The sequence below is a fragment of the Pelodiscus sinensis genome, chromosome 27 (assembly GCF_049634645.1).
Source record: "Pelodiscus sinensis isolate JC-2024 chromosome 27, ASM4963464v1, whole genome shotgun sequence".
NCBI lineage: Eukaryota > Metazoa > Chordata > Testudines > Trionychidae > Pelodiscus > Pelodiscus sinensis.
The window spans coordinates 4,954,124-4,971,829 of record NC_134737.1 but is presented as its reverse complement, the minus strand read 5'-3'; the positions used below and the strand labels follow the sequence as shown (position 1 = coordinate 4,971,829).

The 17,706-nt window shown below is 45.6% G+C and overlaps 2 long non-coding RNA genes across 3 annotated transcripts in view; one reads left to right on the top strand and one right to left on the bottom strand.

Annotated features, from left to right (window-relative positions):
• Positions 1-1,181: 1,181 nt before the first annotated feature.
• Positions 1,182-17,706, bottom strand: part of LOC102451561 (uncharacterized) — a 50,646-nt gene continuing 34,121 nt past the window's right edge. The window contains exons 3-5 of one of the 2 annotated variants that reach the window (XR_012897887.1): positions 12,079-12,186; positions 4,126-4,303; positions 1,182-1,311 (exon numbers count right to left, since the gene is read on the bottom strand). This is a non-coding gene — a long non-coding RNA (uncharacterized LOC102451561). Of the gene's footprint in view, positions 1,312-2,200; positions 4,304-12,078; positions 12,187-17,706 lie in introns of those variants that run through there. The other variant, XR_012897886.1, reaches the window with a different exon arrangement.
• On the top strand, positions 1,282-17,696 carry LOC142820900 (uncharacterized). The gene is made up of 3 exons (XR_012897888.1): positions 1,282-1,394; positions 4,201-4,299; positions 16,109-17,696. It is a non-coding gene; the product is annotated as an uncharacterized LOC142820900 (long non-coding RNA).

The window sequence follows — 17,706 nt, the reverse complement described above, 5'->3', positions numbered from 1 at the left end:
CTTCGCAGAGGCGGGACTGGAACTGGGATCTCCCACCTCCTGGGCAGGCCAGGACCACAGGGGGCGAAAGAGAGATCAGAGTTTTATTAAAATGGCCGAAGAAGCAGCAAATAATTTTCCAAAACCCTTCAGCTCACCAGGCAGAGGGGGAATAGAACTCACAACCATGGCATTGCCAACCACTAAACAACCCACCACACTATGGCAGGACTCACACTGAATGTGCTTGTTTGAGCCTACTTAATACTCTAAAGGGGACTTACGTACCAATAGGAAAGAATGAGAGCACTAGCTGGTCTAAGCAAGAATTGAACCCAGCTCTCCAACACTCCCAAAGCTTTACCTTAGCCATTAGGCTACAGTGGATTACTGGACCTTAACTCTTGCTTTGACTATCAATAGTGAATTGAAGTGGAACATCTTCAAAAGGAAAGACTACTCTTCTAATGCAGTCTAGAGAAGACATTGAGGTAGGGTTGTCAATCACCCAGGTGTTTACTATTGCCTCCCCTGCCATAAAGGGCTCCTTGCATTTGATTTAATCAACAGTTAATTAAAGAGGAAAGCCAGGGCCTCTCCCAGTTCAAAGCCTTTTCCCTTAGTAGGTGGTTAGAGGACTCACACCAGGCAAGCCTCGACAGAAGGCTTTTTGTAGAAGTTTTGTAGTGCAGGGTCAAAATGAAGGAGCTGAGAAACATCAACCCCAAGGCACAGGAGCAAAACACTGCTTCAGTACTGCAGCCATGAGCTACCAGTTCTACAAAGAGCTGCATGACACACTTGGGGAGGACTCCACCTCCACTCCAAAGACCTGTGGCTACTTAAGGGCCTCAGGGGCCATACCACAGTGGAATGAGCAAGGAGGAAATCAAGGACCAGGTTGCCAAGGGAGAGGGTTACCCAGAGCCAGAGGACAGTGTCCACAGAGTTATTTTCTACACTGGAGGAATGAAGTCAGTCACAGCGAAGCACAAACAGCAGAGGATGAGCTTGGTAAGTGGCTTTGATTTCTGGAAGCACTGAGGCATGTTGTTGGGGGTAGGAGGGCTACAGAAAGCAGGTGTAGGTCCGTGTGGTGTTAGTACCAAGCCAGGGTGTTGATGGCAATCTGCCTCCACAGGTTCCTTGGTAGGGCTACTATGTTCTTTTTCCCATTGTAACTTTCCCACATCACCATGCTGCAAAGGGGGCTATTGCTGCATGTAGACAAGCCACATAAGGGCCAGGATAGAAGCCGCAGGCTTGCAGAAGATCCTCCCTTGCTTCTCTTCTCACACTCAGCAACAAAATATCTCGTGGGATGAGTACACACTGTGGAAAATGAATGGACATTACTGACTGCAGGCCCCCCCTGCAGCACTGGCTCTCCCGAAGACACACTTGCCCAGAGTAAGGTAAGGCCCTGCACCAATGAATTCCCCTGCCCCAGTGGTTAACTCCCCATTTTGTGGGTTGTGTCTTATGTGAACTCACCCTGGGACAGCCAATCAGCCAGGGGCTGAGAATGTGCAGTTGCAGAAGTCAGGGCAGGGGGGTAAGGAAGTATGGCGGTGCAGGAGTAAGGGTTGGGGTTGTGAGTAGGGGCTTAGGGCAGAGGGGTGTGTGGAGGGGTAAATGTGTCATTTAGGGAGGGTGACGGTGAGCTAACCCCCCCCTCCCCGAGATTCGTACCCTTATGCTGCTTGTTCTTCCCCTTCCTGTCACTGGGTGTTTTCCTCTTACTCCCTGACAGAGTAGGTCACTCACTCCTCTGTCCCCTCCCCTTAGCAGCTATTATAAGTGGAAGGAATAAATTGTACAGCAGCACTCATGAGTGCAAGAAGGAATATGTAAAGACTACTGCTATTTCATAGTGTTTCAGCATGCACTGCATTTAATTTGCTTTGCTGAAAGGGCTAAATTGCCAAAATCCATCTGAAGATCAGCACAGAAAACAGCGCAGAGTGGCATGGAATAGAAAAGAAAGAGAATTCCAGTTTTGTTTTCTGAAAAATGATCATGTTCATTAATAGGAAGCGGGTGTGATTCACGCAGTACCAAGGATGGGATGTATTCTTCAAAAAGCATTCAGATGAACAGGCAGCCATTTTGTTTTGTCAGCCTGAGACTCAAGCATGGTAAAAGCCAAATTCCATTCAGTCAGTGGTGCAGGGGAATCGCCCCACTGCTTCAGTGCCAGCCCCTCAGCCCCCAGACAGACGTGCTCTCCTACTAGATGAGGCAGGCAGAGAGAGGCGTGCATGCACACATACGTTCCAAATCTTCAGCAAGTGTAAATCAATACAGCTTCCGCGCCATCAGTGCTGAGGGTCTATTCTAGATACCCAACATCGGTGATGTCCTCTGAATGAAACTAGAAATCAGCACACTTCTGTTAAAGCCGTGTCAGTTACACACAGACTTCATAAGGCAGAGAATCTGGCTATGTCTACACTATCACTTAAAATGCTAAAACTTTTGTAAGTTAGGGGAGAGGAAAAAAAACCCACACCCGACTGACAGAAGCTTTACCAACCGGAAGCACGAGAGTGGACAGAGTGTTGATGACAGGTGATGCTCTCCCACCACCACAGCTACCACCACGTGTTGAAGGGTAGTTTTATTTTGTCGGGAGGAGAGAGGTCTCCTGCCCAAAGAACGGCTACATTTCATAGTGACACAGCTATGCTGCTGTAAGGTACACCATGCTGATATAATCTCAGAGGTGTTTCCCCTGCTTTCAAGGCCTTAGACTGCAGCCACTTCAAAATGAACAGAGCTGCTGCTCTTGGAGCACCTGGAACAACCTGGGCGGTGCCAGCCATACAGATAACTCAAGAAATCAGGCTGGAAACATGTACACATAGATGAGGCCAACAGCAGGCAAATCAGTGAGACAGCACAACCTCCCCACAATCATTAACATCCTCTCTCTGCTCTGCTCTTCTCTTCTCTTCCTGCATTACAAGCCCTGGAGACTGCTCCAGACCCTTCAGTAACATACACTATCTCATGTGCTGCAGGCTTTTCCTGGGTCACCACCTACTGTACAGATGTAACATGAGAATTGAAACTCAGAATTAGCTACAGTGGATGTAATGTGAGCCCATTAAGAACTCTAACTAGCAGCAGAAGTAGCTGCCTTCTGCTCTCTTCAGAATGGTCACACACTGGGCCACCCTCAATCTGAATCAAAGCCAGGAACCATCCCCATCCATGGCAGGATGGAGTGGGAGCAAACGTGCCAGCTTGGGCAAGGAGAGAAGACACCATCTCACCTGGTTCATTCTCCTGCCTCCCAGCTGTGTATCTGTTCTTAAATGTTCCAGACCAGAGCTCGTCTGAAAGGAAACTGGAGACGAGCGATAACTGGGCTTGGACTATGTATCCAACCTGGAAATGCTACACCAGCGGCATCAAAACAGGCTCAGTCTGTCATGCTGTCCAGTTGTGGGTTCCACTTGGCTCACTGGCATACCAGGTCGCCCGGGGCAGTTAAGAAGCAGTGTGCGCACACTCTCTCTGGAAACCAATGATCCCGTAAAACGTAGTAAGAGCAGGATGGTTTACCCGTGGACCTTTTGCCCACAGTTCAGATAGGGAATTTTGGCCAGCTGTCTGCTGCCTTCCATCACTTCAGTGGCAAAATGCTTTAGGATTCCTTGCTGGAGAAATGAAATTTTTACAGTCCTCTCATTACTGCTAATCTAAATCCAGCTCTGCAAACTGATAATCTCTATGGAGCAAAGCACTCTTTAGCAAAAGCTTAACTAATGTTTGCCTTTGATAAGAGGCTCTGGTAACAGAACCACATGGATGTGCTATGGTTTAATAATCTCAGCCATAATAAAGCAGGCCTTTTTCAGAATGCTATCATGTGGCTTTTTCTAGTTACACTGTGCTCAGAAAGATACGTCAGCCTCACACCCAGAACTCCATACATCTCTCAGCCAATCCCCCAGAACTTTAAGGAAATAACCATATTCTGTATTCAAGGGGATCTCTAAGGGAGTCAGTACAGCCGTAGGCAAATGTCACCACCACAACATTTTGCTTTTGCTTTCCAGCAATTGTTTTGACTCAGACACCAGATTTACAAACAAAAACAGGTGAGGGAGATGACTTGACTTTCTGTAGTTTGCTTACCTAAGAAAAATGTCTTGGAGCAAATAGACACCAGGACGTCTGTTCTGCCTTGTGAGCACTCTTTGTTCCCAGCAGTTATGACCTTCGCTTGGATGTCTTCCAGACGACCGGCTGACCGGATGGGTTGGTGAGGACGTGCACTTTCCGCAGTGCAAACTGGAGCGTGTCCTTTAGGTATCTGGAATTGTAATTTCAGTGAGTGAAATAACTGAATCATGTTTATATGGCATTTTTCCAAATTGCTCCCCCCATCCCTCACCAAAATATTTTTTTTATATATTTCCCATTACACTCATTCACTTTTCATAGGGCTATTGCACATATTTTGAAGGTACACCTTGAAAAATAGTGTTTGAAAATGTGGCTCTGCATACACACGCGCACAGCAAGCCAACTTGAGAACATGGATTACTTTCAACATCTGGAATACTTAAATATCTTCTCCAGCTTTGGCTACTTGACCAGAATGTTAGCTATATTTTTGGCATTAGAAACCACCTACCACACTGTCACTAAATAGTGGTGATAGCTAGAAATGTCATTTAATCTTAATATGGCAAAAAAATGCAGCAACTGCATAGAAATTTTCAGTGGCTGTGTCGTTATTGTGACGTAGTGGGGGTACTTGCTGGGCTGTGGTGACCCCTGCTGTCTGGAGCAAGACCCAGCAGGGAAAACCTGGCTAGGCAGAGATAAGGCCAAACTGGTTGAACCAGTGGCCAGACACCCCCCATGGAGAGGAACAAAGGAAGGTGGATGCTGCCCTGGCTGGGGGGGCAGGGCTGGAGGGGAATTTAGTGAGACTGTGGAAGAGCATGGAGGAGAGCCTAGGGAAAGGGGCTGGAGTTTAGGGGCCCAGTCTCCCCCATCTCAAGGGGGCCTGAGGCATCCTAGCCCAGTTCCTGTATCCAGATTACATCTGTGCTGCGCTGTGCTGGAGGAGCAATAAACCACCCTCAATTCCACTGGCTGGTGCAGTCTGTTTGTGCCATTTCGGGGTGCAGGAGACGGGGAACCCCCAACGCGCCGTCACAGTTATAGGTTGCCCAATGGACATTTAATGTTTCAACAGCATGACCTATGGCTGTTAGAACACAAGCATGGCCAGACTGGGTCAGACCAATGGTCCATCCAGCCCAGTATCCTGTCTGCCGACAGTGGCCAATGCAGATGCCCCAGAGGGAAGGAACACAACAGGTAATCCTCACGTGATCCCTCCCCTGTCACCCACCTCCAGAGAAACAGAGGCTAGGGCAGCGGTTCCCAACCTTTTCCAGGTGGGGACCCATTTTGACAATTCAGGAAGACTTGGTGACCCAAGGCTATTGAAAAACGGGGAGGAAGGAGGGCAGAGCCACCTGGGGAGACACTTGGCGACCCTTTTGAAATGTTGGGAAACCCTATGCTAGGGAGGGACACCATTCCTACCCATCCTGGCTAATAGCCATTGCTGGACCTAACCTCCATGAATCTCTCTAGCTCTTTTTTGAACCCTGATAAAGTCCTAGCCTTCACCACATCCTCTGGCAAGGAGTTCCACAGGTTGTTCCAGACACTTGTTAGTGTTAGTAAGACATTTGGGTGAGGAACAACAATTCATATGAATGATTGTTCTTGGGAGTATTACTGAAAGAGCTGTCTGTATGGCAGGAAGGAAATGCACTTTGTGGGACTTTGCATTGAGAGTATATGCTGGAGAGTGGTTTAAGGCACAGATCCAAGTTGGCACTCTCCGGTTGAGCTGCTAGGGATATAGCTCACCTTTAATTCCCAATTAGAAACCCATCACCTCTGCTGAATGGAAAAGAGGAATGATGGAGTGTAGAACAACTTGCCTATGAGAACAAACCCAATTCAAATAAGGGAAATGCAGCATAAACTTTCACACACCCTGAAATGACTGTCCTGGAAAACATCTTGTTGAGTCTGTAGCATATCAGGGAGATACTACTTCCCTCTCTCCTGTTCCTGGGAAGGGGCAGCACTAGACAGTCTGCAAGAGCTTTTTGTCCGACAAAGGTTGGGGGGGGGGAACAGCCAACAGAGGCACAGAGGTATCAGTACAGGCAGTCCCCGAGTTACGCGGATCCGACTTATGTCGGATCCGCAGTTACCAATGGGGTTTGCTGCCCGTCTCCCTGGTCTGCTGGAGACCAGCAGACCAGGGAGATGGGGAGCAAAGCCGCAGAGCACGTGGGCAGCGGGACAGCCGCGGTGCGTCTGGGCTGTCCCCGTGCTCTGCGGCTTTGCTCCGGACACCTGTGGTACAGGAGCTGGGGCGCTGCCGGTTGGTCCCGTAGCGCCGCTCTGGGCGCTACTGGACCAACCCGGCAGCACCCCAGCTGCTCTGCCCCAGGCGTCTTGATTCAGCCACAGCTGGTCAGTTTCAGCAGCGGCTGAATCAGGACGCCTGGGGCAGAGCAGCGTGGGTGCTGCTGGGTTGGTCCAGTAGTGCCAAGGAGCGGGGCTACTAGAGCAACCCAGCAGCACCCAAGCTGCTCTGCCCCAGGCGTCCCCAAGTCAGCCGCTGCTGAAACTGACCAGCGCTGACAACAGGAAGCCCAAGGCAGAGTTGCTCTGCCCCGGCTTCCTGGAATCAGCCACTGATCAGTTTCAGCAGCAGCTGACTTGGGGACGCCTGGGGCTCTTAAGTTGAATCTGTATGTAAGAACTGGCGTCCAGATTCAGCTTGTTGAAACTGATCAGCGGCTGATTCCAGGAAGCCCGGGGCAGAGCAACTCTGCCTCGGGCTTCCTGTAGTCAGCCGCTGGTCAGTTTCAGCAGCGGCTGAATCTGGACGCCAGTTCCGACTTACATACAGATTCAACTTAAGAACAAACCTACAGTCCCTATCTTGTACGTAACCCGGGGACTGCCTGTATGTCATCTCTACAGGGCAGACACAGGTAAGGATAAGTTTTGTTTTTGAACTCAAGGCTCTTGGCAGCAAGGTTTAGTTTGCCTGTTTTGCGTTTGCAAAGCACCAATACATTCCTACAAGTCACAAGAGCAGCAAATCATTTTTAAACCCTGATGTTCCAAGGAAGTAGCACACTTCAAAACAGCAAGAGAAGAACGGTGAATTAAATGTCTGATTTCTTGCAAAATTCAACACTTACAGCCCCACGAGCCAAACAGGAAGTGGGCAGGGAGACAAACAGTGGATGTGACTCTGAACCAGTGAACCTATGTTGAAAGTGAAGAGAAATGGAAAGCCCCACACTGTAGCAATGCGTCACAACATGCAAATCATATTCTTGGTTCCAGCCAACCCCCTGCTGAAAGGGAAGTTATTTTATTAAACAAACAATAGCACTAGCAGTGGTTTCCATGGTCCTGACTCAATTATTATTTGCTTTATTAAACTGTTCTGTACCGAGGATCTCTCACCTCACCCACACTGACCAATCCTGGAATTGGAATTCTTATCACTTTTATCTCTATTATAACTATTCTTATCCATGTTATCTCCACACACCGTGTAGTTTGCAGAACTTCTACATTTTAAAGACTTCATCCGCATTTGCTGACCCATTCAGCCAACTTCTATTTGATATTATGCCAGCTATTTAAAGCTGCTGTAACCAAAAGAGGGAACAAAAAACAAAACCAAAAACAAAACATTAGCTTTCCTGGATAGGCAGCAGCTAGTTTCAGCTAAGGGGAGTGAAGCTCCTTCCTCTCTTCTTTCTCCAGTTTCAGACTTTCCTTCTCTCATTCTACTAATCAGCACAGATTCCACGTTAACTTGGTCAGATCCAGGGCCAGAAACAGTACCACTTTCCCAAGCTATGTCTACACTGCAGAGCTTATGCATCCACTTTTGCAGAACAATTTCTGAAAAAGCAGACACATTCTTTTGCCATCCCTATATTCCTCATTGTATGAGGAAGAAGGGATGTGCCGAAAGAGGTTTTTCCGAAATTTGGCCTCGTGTAGATGGGCCAGATTTCGGAAAAGCCTCTTTCGGGGAAAAAAAGCAGAAAAAGATATGCAAATTGCAGTTCTCAATTTGCGTATTTTTTTCCAACTTTTCCTTGCAGTGTAGACACAGCCCCAGTGCCAATGGAGGGCAGCTTATCCACTTCCCCTCAGGCTTCATAACATGAAGAGCCACCCGACTAAACAACATAGCCACACCTGCCTGAGCAGCTCTGAGTACAAGCAACATGATGGCAACACCAGGGGAAAATATAACTTGGAAGGGAATTTTTAGGGGAGCCAAACGTCAGAACAAAAGAGGAAGCCATGGGTGCAGGTCTGAATAAGCTATACATCCTCCTTCTTCAAAAACAAAAGCATCTTGTGTTGGGAAGGATCGCTAACAGTGAAACCAACCTCTCCCCCAATCCCTTACGCTTGGTATTACATGCAAGCGTTTATTTTTTGGGGGGAGTTAAAAAGCAACTCTGTACAAATGGCTCTTGCTGCACCCTGGGTTCAAGTCACATCTGCTGATCTTTAATCCTGTCAATCCCATAGGAGATCATGAGCGAGACATCTCACACTTTCACCGCCACTCCTGTAACTACAAGCACCAAGGGTGTGCATTTGTCCACCCTAAAAACTTTCTGTGGTTGAGACCCTCAGTGACTTTGCATCTATCTTGGCCAAAAATGGTCACATAATTGGTGATGTTTAAACTTTCAGCTATCACCTACGTACAGTGTAAATGGCAAAAGTACGGGGGACAAATTTGCGTCAATAACATCACTAATGAGTCATACACGAGCTGATTATCTGCATGACTTATGGCCGTCGGTTCTTTAGGTGGTAAGAATAATTTGCATCTCGCCTGACAGAAAATTATTGCCCACTAATCCAGAAAATTGCCAGAGAAAAGGCTGGGTCAATCTCAAACGCTGCCTACGGGTCCAAGCAATACAGTTCTAAAGTGAGCTGAGGTTTCATACTGTGGGCCTCAGTTATACTTGGCCTAGGCTGCTGATCCTGCTGCCAGGTTTTGTAAAAGATATTCAAAAGGCTGTTCAAGTCATGCTCAAACGAAGAGAGGGCAAGCATGGCTTGTTTGTTTATCTTTTTAAATCCCACAGTAACTTGCCCAAAATAACAAACTCATTTTTCAAACGAATCTCAAACTCTCTGCATCCAAAAAGGAATTGTGAGGGCAGATGCACCTAGGATCATCAGATCATCACTGAGCGTTTTGAGTTAACATCTAAATAAGCAGAAGAAAGATGCTGAAGAGAATGGCTATCTGAACATGTCCAGTTGGCTTTGGCTGACAGCAGTTACCATCTGAAGGAACCCATGCAAAAGGAATTCATGCCCTACATCCATTTCCCAGAGAACAAGGGACAGATCCTTTTCTGCTGATGATCTTTGATCAGTACAGGAGGGCATAAGGAAAGTTGGGGTCACATCAGAGAGTCTGTTTTGGGTCCCTGATTCTGTGGAGTGGCCTACGCCAGCCCCAGTGTGCAATATAGATTTATGCCAAATCCATTTTGCCCTGACACATCATCTACTACGTGATGGTAGGTATGGGTAGCTGGCCCTGGGACCTGTTGTACTGGCTTTATGCAAGTGAGTATTTCCTCACCAACACAGGGATTTCTCAGCTGGACAGCTAGAGCCAGAGTCCAGCTTACAATCTGACTGTTCTACTAGCCACTGCATGCAGTGTTTACTACTTGAAGTAGTCTCATCAAAGCCAAGGGGGTTCCAGCTCGTAAGGACAAAAAGCCTGCCCTTTCAAAGGAAACTTTAATTTTTGGGTGCCAAACTTAAGACATCTTAAAGGGGCCTGGTTTCCAAAGGGCAAGAGTGCAGCAATTCCTGAAATTCAGGCCCCTTTCAAACCATCTCAGATTAGGCACCCAAAAAACAGGGGCAACAAAAATCACTGACCACTTTCAAAAATGTAGGCCAATAATTTCTGCAGGATCTGATCTGAAAATCACAGAAACAACCCTAGACCCTGCACTCTCTGATACCCAGTCTCAGTAAAGAGGCAGGGAAGCATCAGAATGGACTATGAAGTCTGAACTCCCTTCTGACTGATGGAGGGAGCTACCATCCATCCAGGAAATTGGAAGATGGGGATCTGGTCCTATACTTGCTCCTTTCCTAGCAGCTGCCAGTTGTGCATTTTTCACTTACACTAAATTATATATTCTATATATAAGGGCAGGGGACCAAAAATCTACTGTTACCTGACGCAAAACATCTTACAGACAGGGAAATTACAATGTACTATAGCAGAGCACTGACTGTTTTCTGAGCAAGAAAGAGTTAATTGAAACAGTCGCATTAAACTTTGGAAACTTGGCATTACTCTTTTTTTTCCTACTCATTTATTCCAAAGAGCCCTCCTCCTCCTCCTCCTCCTCCACAGCCCTACTCATGTCTCATTAAGTTCATAGCTACTAACTGTCACACCTAGCAACCATTCCCTCGGCATGAACTAGTATTCGTTTCAGATTGTTCATCTCTTTCAAGATGGCCAGTTGCTGCTGCAAGCTTCCCCATCGCTTATTTTAAGGAAAAAATGAAGATCCTTCTCATAACGGCTATGACATTTTCAAGTCATCCTCTCAGAAAACATTTTGATGAAATATGATGCACCAAAGTGGTATATCAAAAGCCAGTCTTTTAAATCTGGAATCATGTAATACAGTCTAGTGGTTAAGAAGGGAACTAGTCTAGTGAACTAGTAATGACGGGAAAGCACAATTACTGAAGGTTAATAATGTGACACGTAGAATTTCATCTTTCCATAGCGTGCAATAAAATGACCTCTCACCCCTTCTAAATGCCATCAGATTTATTTTACCCTCAAACTTCCTGTTCTTGATGCTTCAACTAGTTGTGTTTTCTAACCAATCATAAGGAAGGAGACTGATTCTTATTGCCATGAACCTTGCCCAGTCATCTGTACCAGTGTAAAGCACACGCAATAAACAGAATAAATGTCTCACTATGCACAGGAGTAAACAATGACCCAAGGGGAAGGCAAGGAGAATCCACCACAAGGAAAGCTGTCAAATAAGCAACTTTCTTATCTTCAGCCCCTATTGCGATTCTTAACTCTGAGCATTCTTGCTAGTTTTACATATCATGTCTCTCTGTCAAACTGCACCTAAAAGAATGAGGGGAACAGAAACATTAGAATACAAAAAGAGGAGGAGGAGGAGCAGGAGCAGGAAGAGATCATCTCAGGACAATCCTTGTGAACAAACAGATGAGGACAGGAAAATGAAAAAAGGAATTATAAGTAAAATTTGCATGCTGGCTTGAGACCATGTTCTAATTTACATGTCTAAGTAATTCAGTGATTGAAAAACCTGTGCCTACTTTTTTCACCTCAAGGCTTTCATCTAAAGAAATCTCTCTCCCACAAAATGTGTTAAGGTCAAGAATTATTTCTTACATTCTTAAGTGCTGTAGCTTAGTTGGAACCCTTTTGTTTCCTCATTAAATCTTGCATCTGAAATATGATAAGGGAAACCATGTTGAGTGAAATATGGTCTCAAGCCTTTTAAAAACACAGAAGCTGCACACTCACACACTAAAGATTATTAGAGGGGCACTTTAATCAGTCTTGTACTGTTCGTGCTCCAAGGTCTCTGACCGCAACCAATGATAGAGCCACAGAAAAGGAACAGAGCCAAAATGACTTCACAAAACAGTAACTTCAGTTAGTTAATGTATTAATCAAAATCATATCCAGCGCAGTAGTCAGAGAAAGGACAGTACTGGGGGAAGAGAAACATCAATGAAACATACTAACATTTGCAAAAATATAATGAAGCCACAGAAAAGAGTAATGGTTCATTTGTTTTCACTCTCAGCTGAATTACCATAATCCTTTCCTGTACCCCATGTCAGTAGGAATTTGCAGTCGATTGTTTTAAAGCAGAATTCAATTCAATTCAATACACTACAGATGCTGTTCAGAGACAGAGGCCTATGTGCATGCCTGTACCTTACCAAGTTTCCTTTCACGAAAGAGGAATCCCTGATAGCTGATGCTGTTCTTTCCAAAGTCTGTGGCTTCCTTGGGTACCTCATACAGGATGTCCATGAGATCAGTCAGGACTGGGGAAGGGAAAATATAAAAAAAGAAAAAAAAATCAGAACAGGGTGCTTCTGCAATAGGTTAACAGTTGCCTGGGAAACAGAAACTACACGTAGGCAGAACTCGCCCTAACAAAGTGAGTGTGTCGCACACAGTATCTCCACACCCTTCCCTGCAAAATAAATAACCAATTAGATCCATCTGGAATATTTTTGCTCAAAAGTTTTTAGCAACCTCCCTGTCCCCCCCCTCCCCCCCCAAAACTTCTACAAATGTATTTTTCATGCTATTCAGTTGACTCCAGCACCTATAATGCTCTGCAAATACACAGCCTCATGGACATTAAGGCCCTTGTGCAACACTCTGGTAGCATGAAGGAGCCTTAAAATGGAGAGAACCCACCAAGAATCACCCCCAACAGGGGCCCTCCTAGCTGGCATAAAGACTCTGTTTTACAGAAGGGAGACTGGAGGCAGGACCAGAGTCCACCATTTTACAGCTATTTTCTTCTTCCCAGGGCCCATAGGAATCCATGGAAAGCAGAGCACATGTCAAAGTAGCCTCAGGCTGCTGTAATTTACACTTGGATCCACACAGGCTCCTAAATGATCCCAGAATAGAGGGACAAAGGTGGCTTTAAGCACCCCACCCTCCGGCCATTCCCAGAAAGAGTGTGAATTGTGGATCAGACCCTAATTTCCCCAAGACTTCTGAGAGGGAAATGCCCCCATTTTATAAGGGGGAGGGGACCAAGACACACAGGAAATGTGAATTTCATACAAGGAAATATAATGAGTTAATAGTAGAGCCAGGCACAGGGCCCAAAGAATCTGATGTAGCAAATGGCAGCGCGTACAGAAAATTGAACCAGATGAACTTGTGAAGAGTGGGTTGAGATTTCCACACAAGGAGGTGTGTAACTCAGGCACACTCAGCATGGCTCTCTGTACCCCTCTGACAGCAGCTAGGGCCCAAGCTCTTTCTGACCAGTGTTCCCTGTAAGTCGTGCACGTGTGCGACTGCTCAGGAAGGATTCAAATGCCCCACAGTTGACTAGCAGAGCGCCCACAGCTCAGTTTTGTGTTTCTACTGGTGGTGCCCTTTCACACATGCCTTGGTGCACATAAAAATTTCGTGAGTGGAAAAATTCTGCATGCGGATGGAAGATTAGAGGGAACATTGTTTGTGACGTGACTCCGGGTCATCTTCCCTGCTACAATCTCTTAGGGCAGATCTACGCAGCAGGGCAAAAGTCTAATTAAGCTACGCAATTTCAGCTACGTCAGTTACATAGCTGAAGTTGAAATAGCTTAATTTGGCTTTTGGCGCTGTCTACACTGCAGGAAGTCGAAGGAAGAACACTCTTCCTTCCACTTCCCTTACTCCTCATGACACGAGGGTTACCACAAGCCAGAGTAAGAAGTCCTCCAGCTCGAAAGTATTTCAAAATAATGGTTTGCTGTGTAGACACGGACTATGTTATTTTGAAGTAACGTCCGTTATTCTGAAATAACGTTGCTGTGTAGATGTGCCCTTAGTGAGCAGCCTCATCAACTCAGGCTGAGATAGGATAGTCATTACTAGTTTTGTTTAATTGAACTTAATGCTGACAAAAGGCAATACGCAGCCTTCGACACTCCAGCATTATCGACATAGGAACAGGCTGGGACAATACAATCTTCTCACTTGGTTCCAAGATTTCTAGCAGGAGTTTTGCTTGCATAAGGGCTGACTAAAAACAAGAGAACATGCCCTTAATTATTACAGCCCAGACTATGCCCCCATGTGCTTAAAATCATAGCCTTATTTCTGTGAAATAGCTAATGAACGAGAACAATACATAGCTCTGATCCTGCAAACCTTTCTCAATAGTCATCCTGAAAGACAATGAGACCTGGGCTTTTTGTCACATTCTATCCTAAGGAAACAACAGCACAGCCAGAGTTTCTGTCCCAAATAGACTATCGGTTTCAACTTCTGCTCCAGTGAAAGTCTCTAAGATGCCAGCATGCCCACACATATTTACCTTGGAAATATCTTACTAGGCAGAAAGATCTGGATGTAGATTTTTTTTTCAAGTGGGCAGCAGACAGGGTTTGGTTTGGCCACTAACTAGTTTTTTTAAGAATTAATTTAAAATATATTTAAAAAACATGAAGAGAACTGAATAAAGTTTGGTGTTTTGAGTCAGAAGGGACGGGAAATTATTTTAAATGCAGAAAATAATTGCTACGCAAGTGTTGCAGTCTCCGTTCCAAGCAATTTCTCTTACGCGTAAATGCTGCACTGAACCCATGTTACTGCATGATTAACTCTTGCTATGCCAAGTGGTTTAGTATGGCTTGTGGTTTCAATTAATGCCCATTTTTTTGTTGGGGAAGGTCAATTTTAAACAGGAAAGCAGATTTTGAATGATCAGAGCCATCCTAAAACCTTGTCAAATGGAGTATGTAGCTTGTACCGCATTGTTCCTCCAACACTTGAAAGTCCCGTTCAAGCCATCAGACCAAGAATGGAAAGAAGCCTTCCGTGGGTCAGAATCGCAGTACCTGGGCTGCAGATCGGCACTAGATTTGCCAAGGCTAGCATGGTGGAAAATCTGGGGAAGCCATGAGGTTGCAATTCCACTTGTATCTGCTCCTCCCCTTCTCTGCAGCAACCTGGAAGGAGCGCCCACAGAGCACTGCTCTGCGGCACATACATCTGCAGCCTCCTTATGTCCTCCCAGCCCTCCCATGCAGGAGTCAAATGAGCAGTTTTTGTGGACCAATATGCTTTTTATTGGGCAAGACAAACCACTAGAAACCTATGATTCACTGGTCATAGATCGTCACAGCATCAGTCCGATTTGTCTATACCAAGCCTAGAAAGAATAAATGATTTAATATGCCACGGCAAACCAATGCTAACTTGCTTCACTGCATTTAGACACACCAACTCACATGGCATGCAAGTTCACACCACATTTCATGGCCTTGCCATAAGGGGCCACATTACCTTCTATGTCTAGATGAAATGGAGTGGGTTAAGGGAGGCTTGAATAACTTTTCCTTAGTGGGTTAAAATCTAAGGAGTCAAATTCAAAGCTGGTTTGTGAAAATGAAATTCCAGTAAAGTTAATAACTGATCACAGGCTTTGAAAGGAATGATGGAGAAAATAAGCGAAAAGAAATTTCAGCTGTTAAGGAGAAATGCGTAACGGTTAGCCCTATCAGACCAGGGGTGGGCGATAAGTGGCTGGCAGGCCAGATGTGGTTCACTAGGGTTAGTCCCAGGCAGCCCGCCAGATGCTTTATTTACCTATGTGTCCACAGGTATGGCCGCATGCAGCTCCCATTGGCCACGGATAATCATTCCCAGCCAATGGGAGCTGCAGGAAGTGGTGTGCCAGTCTGCATTGCTTCCTGCAGCTCCCATTGGCCAGGAATGGCGATCTGTGGCTACTGGGAGCAGTGTGTAGCTGTACCTGAAGATGTGCAGGTAAATAAATGGTCCAGTGGCTTGCCAGGGGTAATCTTGGTGAACCGCAACCGTCCCATGAACCTCTTATTACCCACCCCTGTCCTCAACTGTGGAAGTGCATCTCAAGAAAAGCACTGGAAGACTCAAAAGCACCATTTCAGCCATGTCAAGCTAGCCTGAACAATACACTGTAATGAACAATCCTCCACTGGACTACATGGAACACAACGGGTCTTTTTCCAGTTGCTAACATATATGAAATGTCTGTTTCTAAACATCAGCAAGGGAATCCAACCCTTTCCCCTGGGCCCTTGAAGGGAAGGTGGGCTGCATGCCTGGCACAGAAGAATTCTAGGAGGTAGATAAGTAATGCTCCTGACATGATCACTGCCATTCAAGTCCTTGATGCAAGGCCACACAGCAACATGCTATCTGCAGTTTGATGCACATTAGAATCATTCTCTCTGCTTTATTTTGCAGGCACTTCAACTGAAACTGTTAACTAAAGAGACTCAGCACTTTCATCTTCTAGCCAGAAGTTTCATGCTTTGAGCCATGTGGACTGTAGATGGTCCTTGAACCATTTCCTCCACAGAAACTATCCTTACACTTTGGGAATGGAAGCCAATGCTTTCCATAAGGATGAGCTGCAAGAACGCAAGCAGTTGTACCACCATGTACATGGATCCCACCTATCTGAGATAGGGGAACCAAGCTGCCCATGTCCAAAGGCCATCAGGTTAACACACATGCCAATGGTTCTTTGAAGTTAATAATCAAATATGAAGCCAGTGGCTGAGTGAGGACAAACCTTCTAATCCATTTGCCCTATATAGAAAGTGGTATGCTAGGAGTGAAGGGATGTATTTAACTAGGAAAAATCTGCTTCTTGGAAAGCTTAAGGTCTGAATCATGCTGTGTTGGCTTGGTTTTTCAGCAGACAAACTACCACATAGGTTTCCTTGTGGGTGGAGAGGCAGCACTGCCATCAGAATTAGCAGCTGGATTCCTTTCCCATGAAAGCTAAGTAACAATGCTAATGCACACTCAGGACCCAGAGTTACCTGAAAATATCACTGGCTTGTGCAAATGGAAACACCTGCACAAAATCAGGAATCCACTGGTCAGGCAGCAGAACAGCTAGGGACAGGAAAGCCAGTGAGAAGGAGTCACTAGTACTAACATTATACAAGAGACTGTGTTAACCAGATATTTACTGGCAGAAGCACAACCAGCAATTGAAGGATTCTAATAACAAATATGAGCTCAGACATGCAAATATGCCTGGGTTTTTTAATTTATGTTTTGCACAGGTGCAACTTAGGTGTCTATGTTTGAAAATTCCCTTCCTCTCACCTACCAGTCCAGGAAAAAAGGGGTTTTACCAGCTCTGAGGATCAGCTCAGTGCACAAAACTCAGATCTAGATTTCAAAATATTTCCCATTATTTACATTTAGGGTTTTGGTTTGGCCCAGGATAAAAACAGGGATCATTTGCAAAACTTAGACAGGTTCACAGCTTGATCATCATCAACATTCAAAGACATTTGGGTCTGGTACCTGTTAGTGGCTATGGTGAGACAGCAGAATGACTTGCAGGAGTGGGCTGATGGTCCACCCTGCTGTAGAAGGTACTTCTCTCGGAGCATAAGCACGTTACTCCAAGATCTATCGTTGTATCAATAAACATTCAACATTTCTTAATACTAGTAAAACAATCCCATGAGCCAACATAAATATCACTCCTCTTTTCCTTTTCCAGCAAAAATCATAGTGAGGAGAAAGGTCAAGAGAAACAACAGAATATGTTTTGCCCTCTATAAATCAGGGCATCAATGCAACTCAGATTTGGCATTTTATAGAGAAATTCTGTAATCAGGCACATCTCCATGCATAAGTATCAGCCATCGCTAACCAATGCAGCATATGTCCCAACCCCCAGCACTAAAGACTGGTAATTCCCAGCCACACCCATAAAAACTACAAGAGAACACTATGCACAGAGTTCAAAAAACCCTAAGACAAGATCTGGTTTTCTCTGTGGTTTGGGGGCAGCGAAGGGGGGGGGGGGGGGGAGA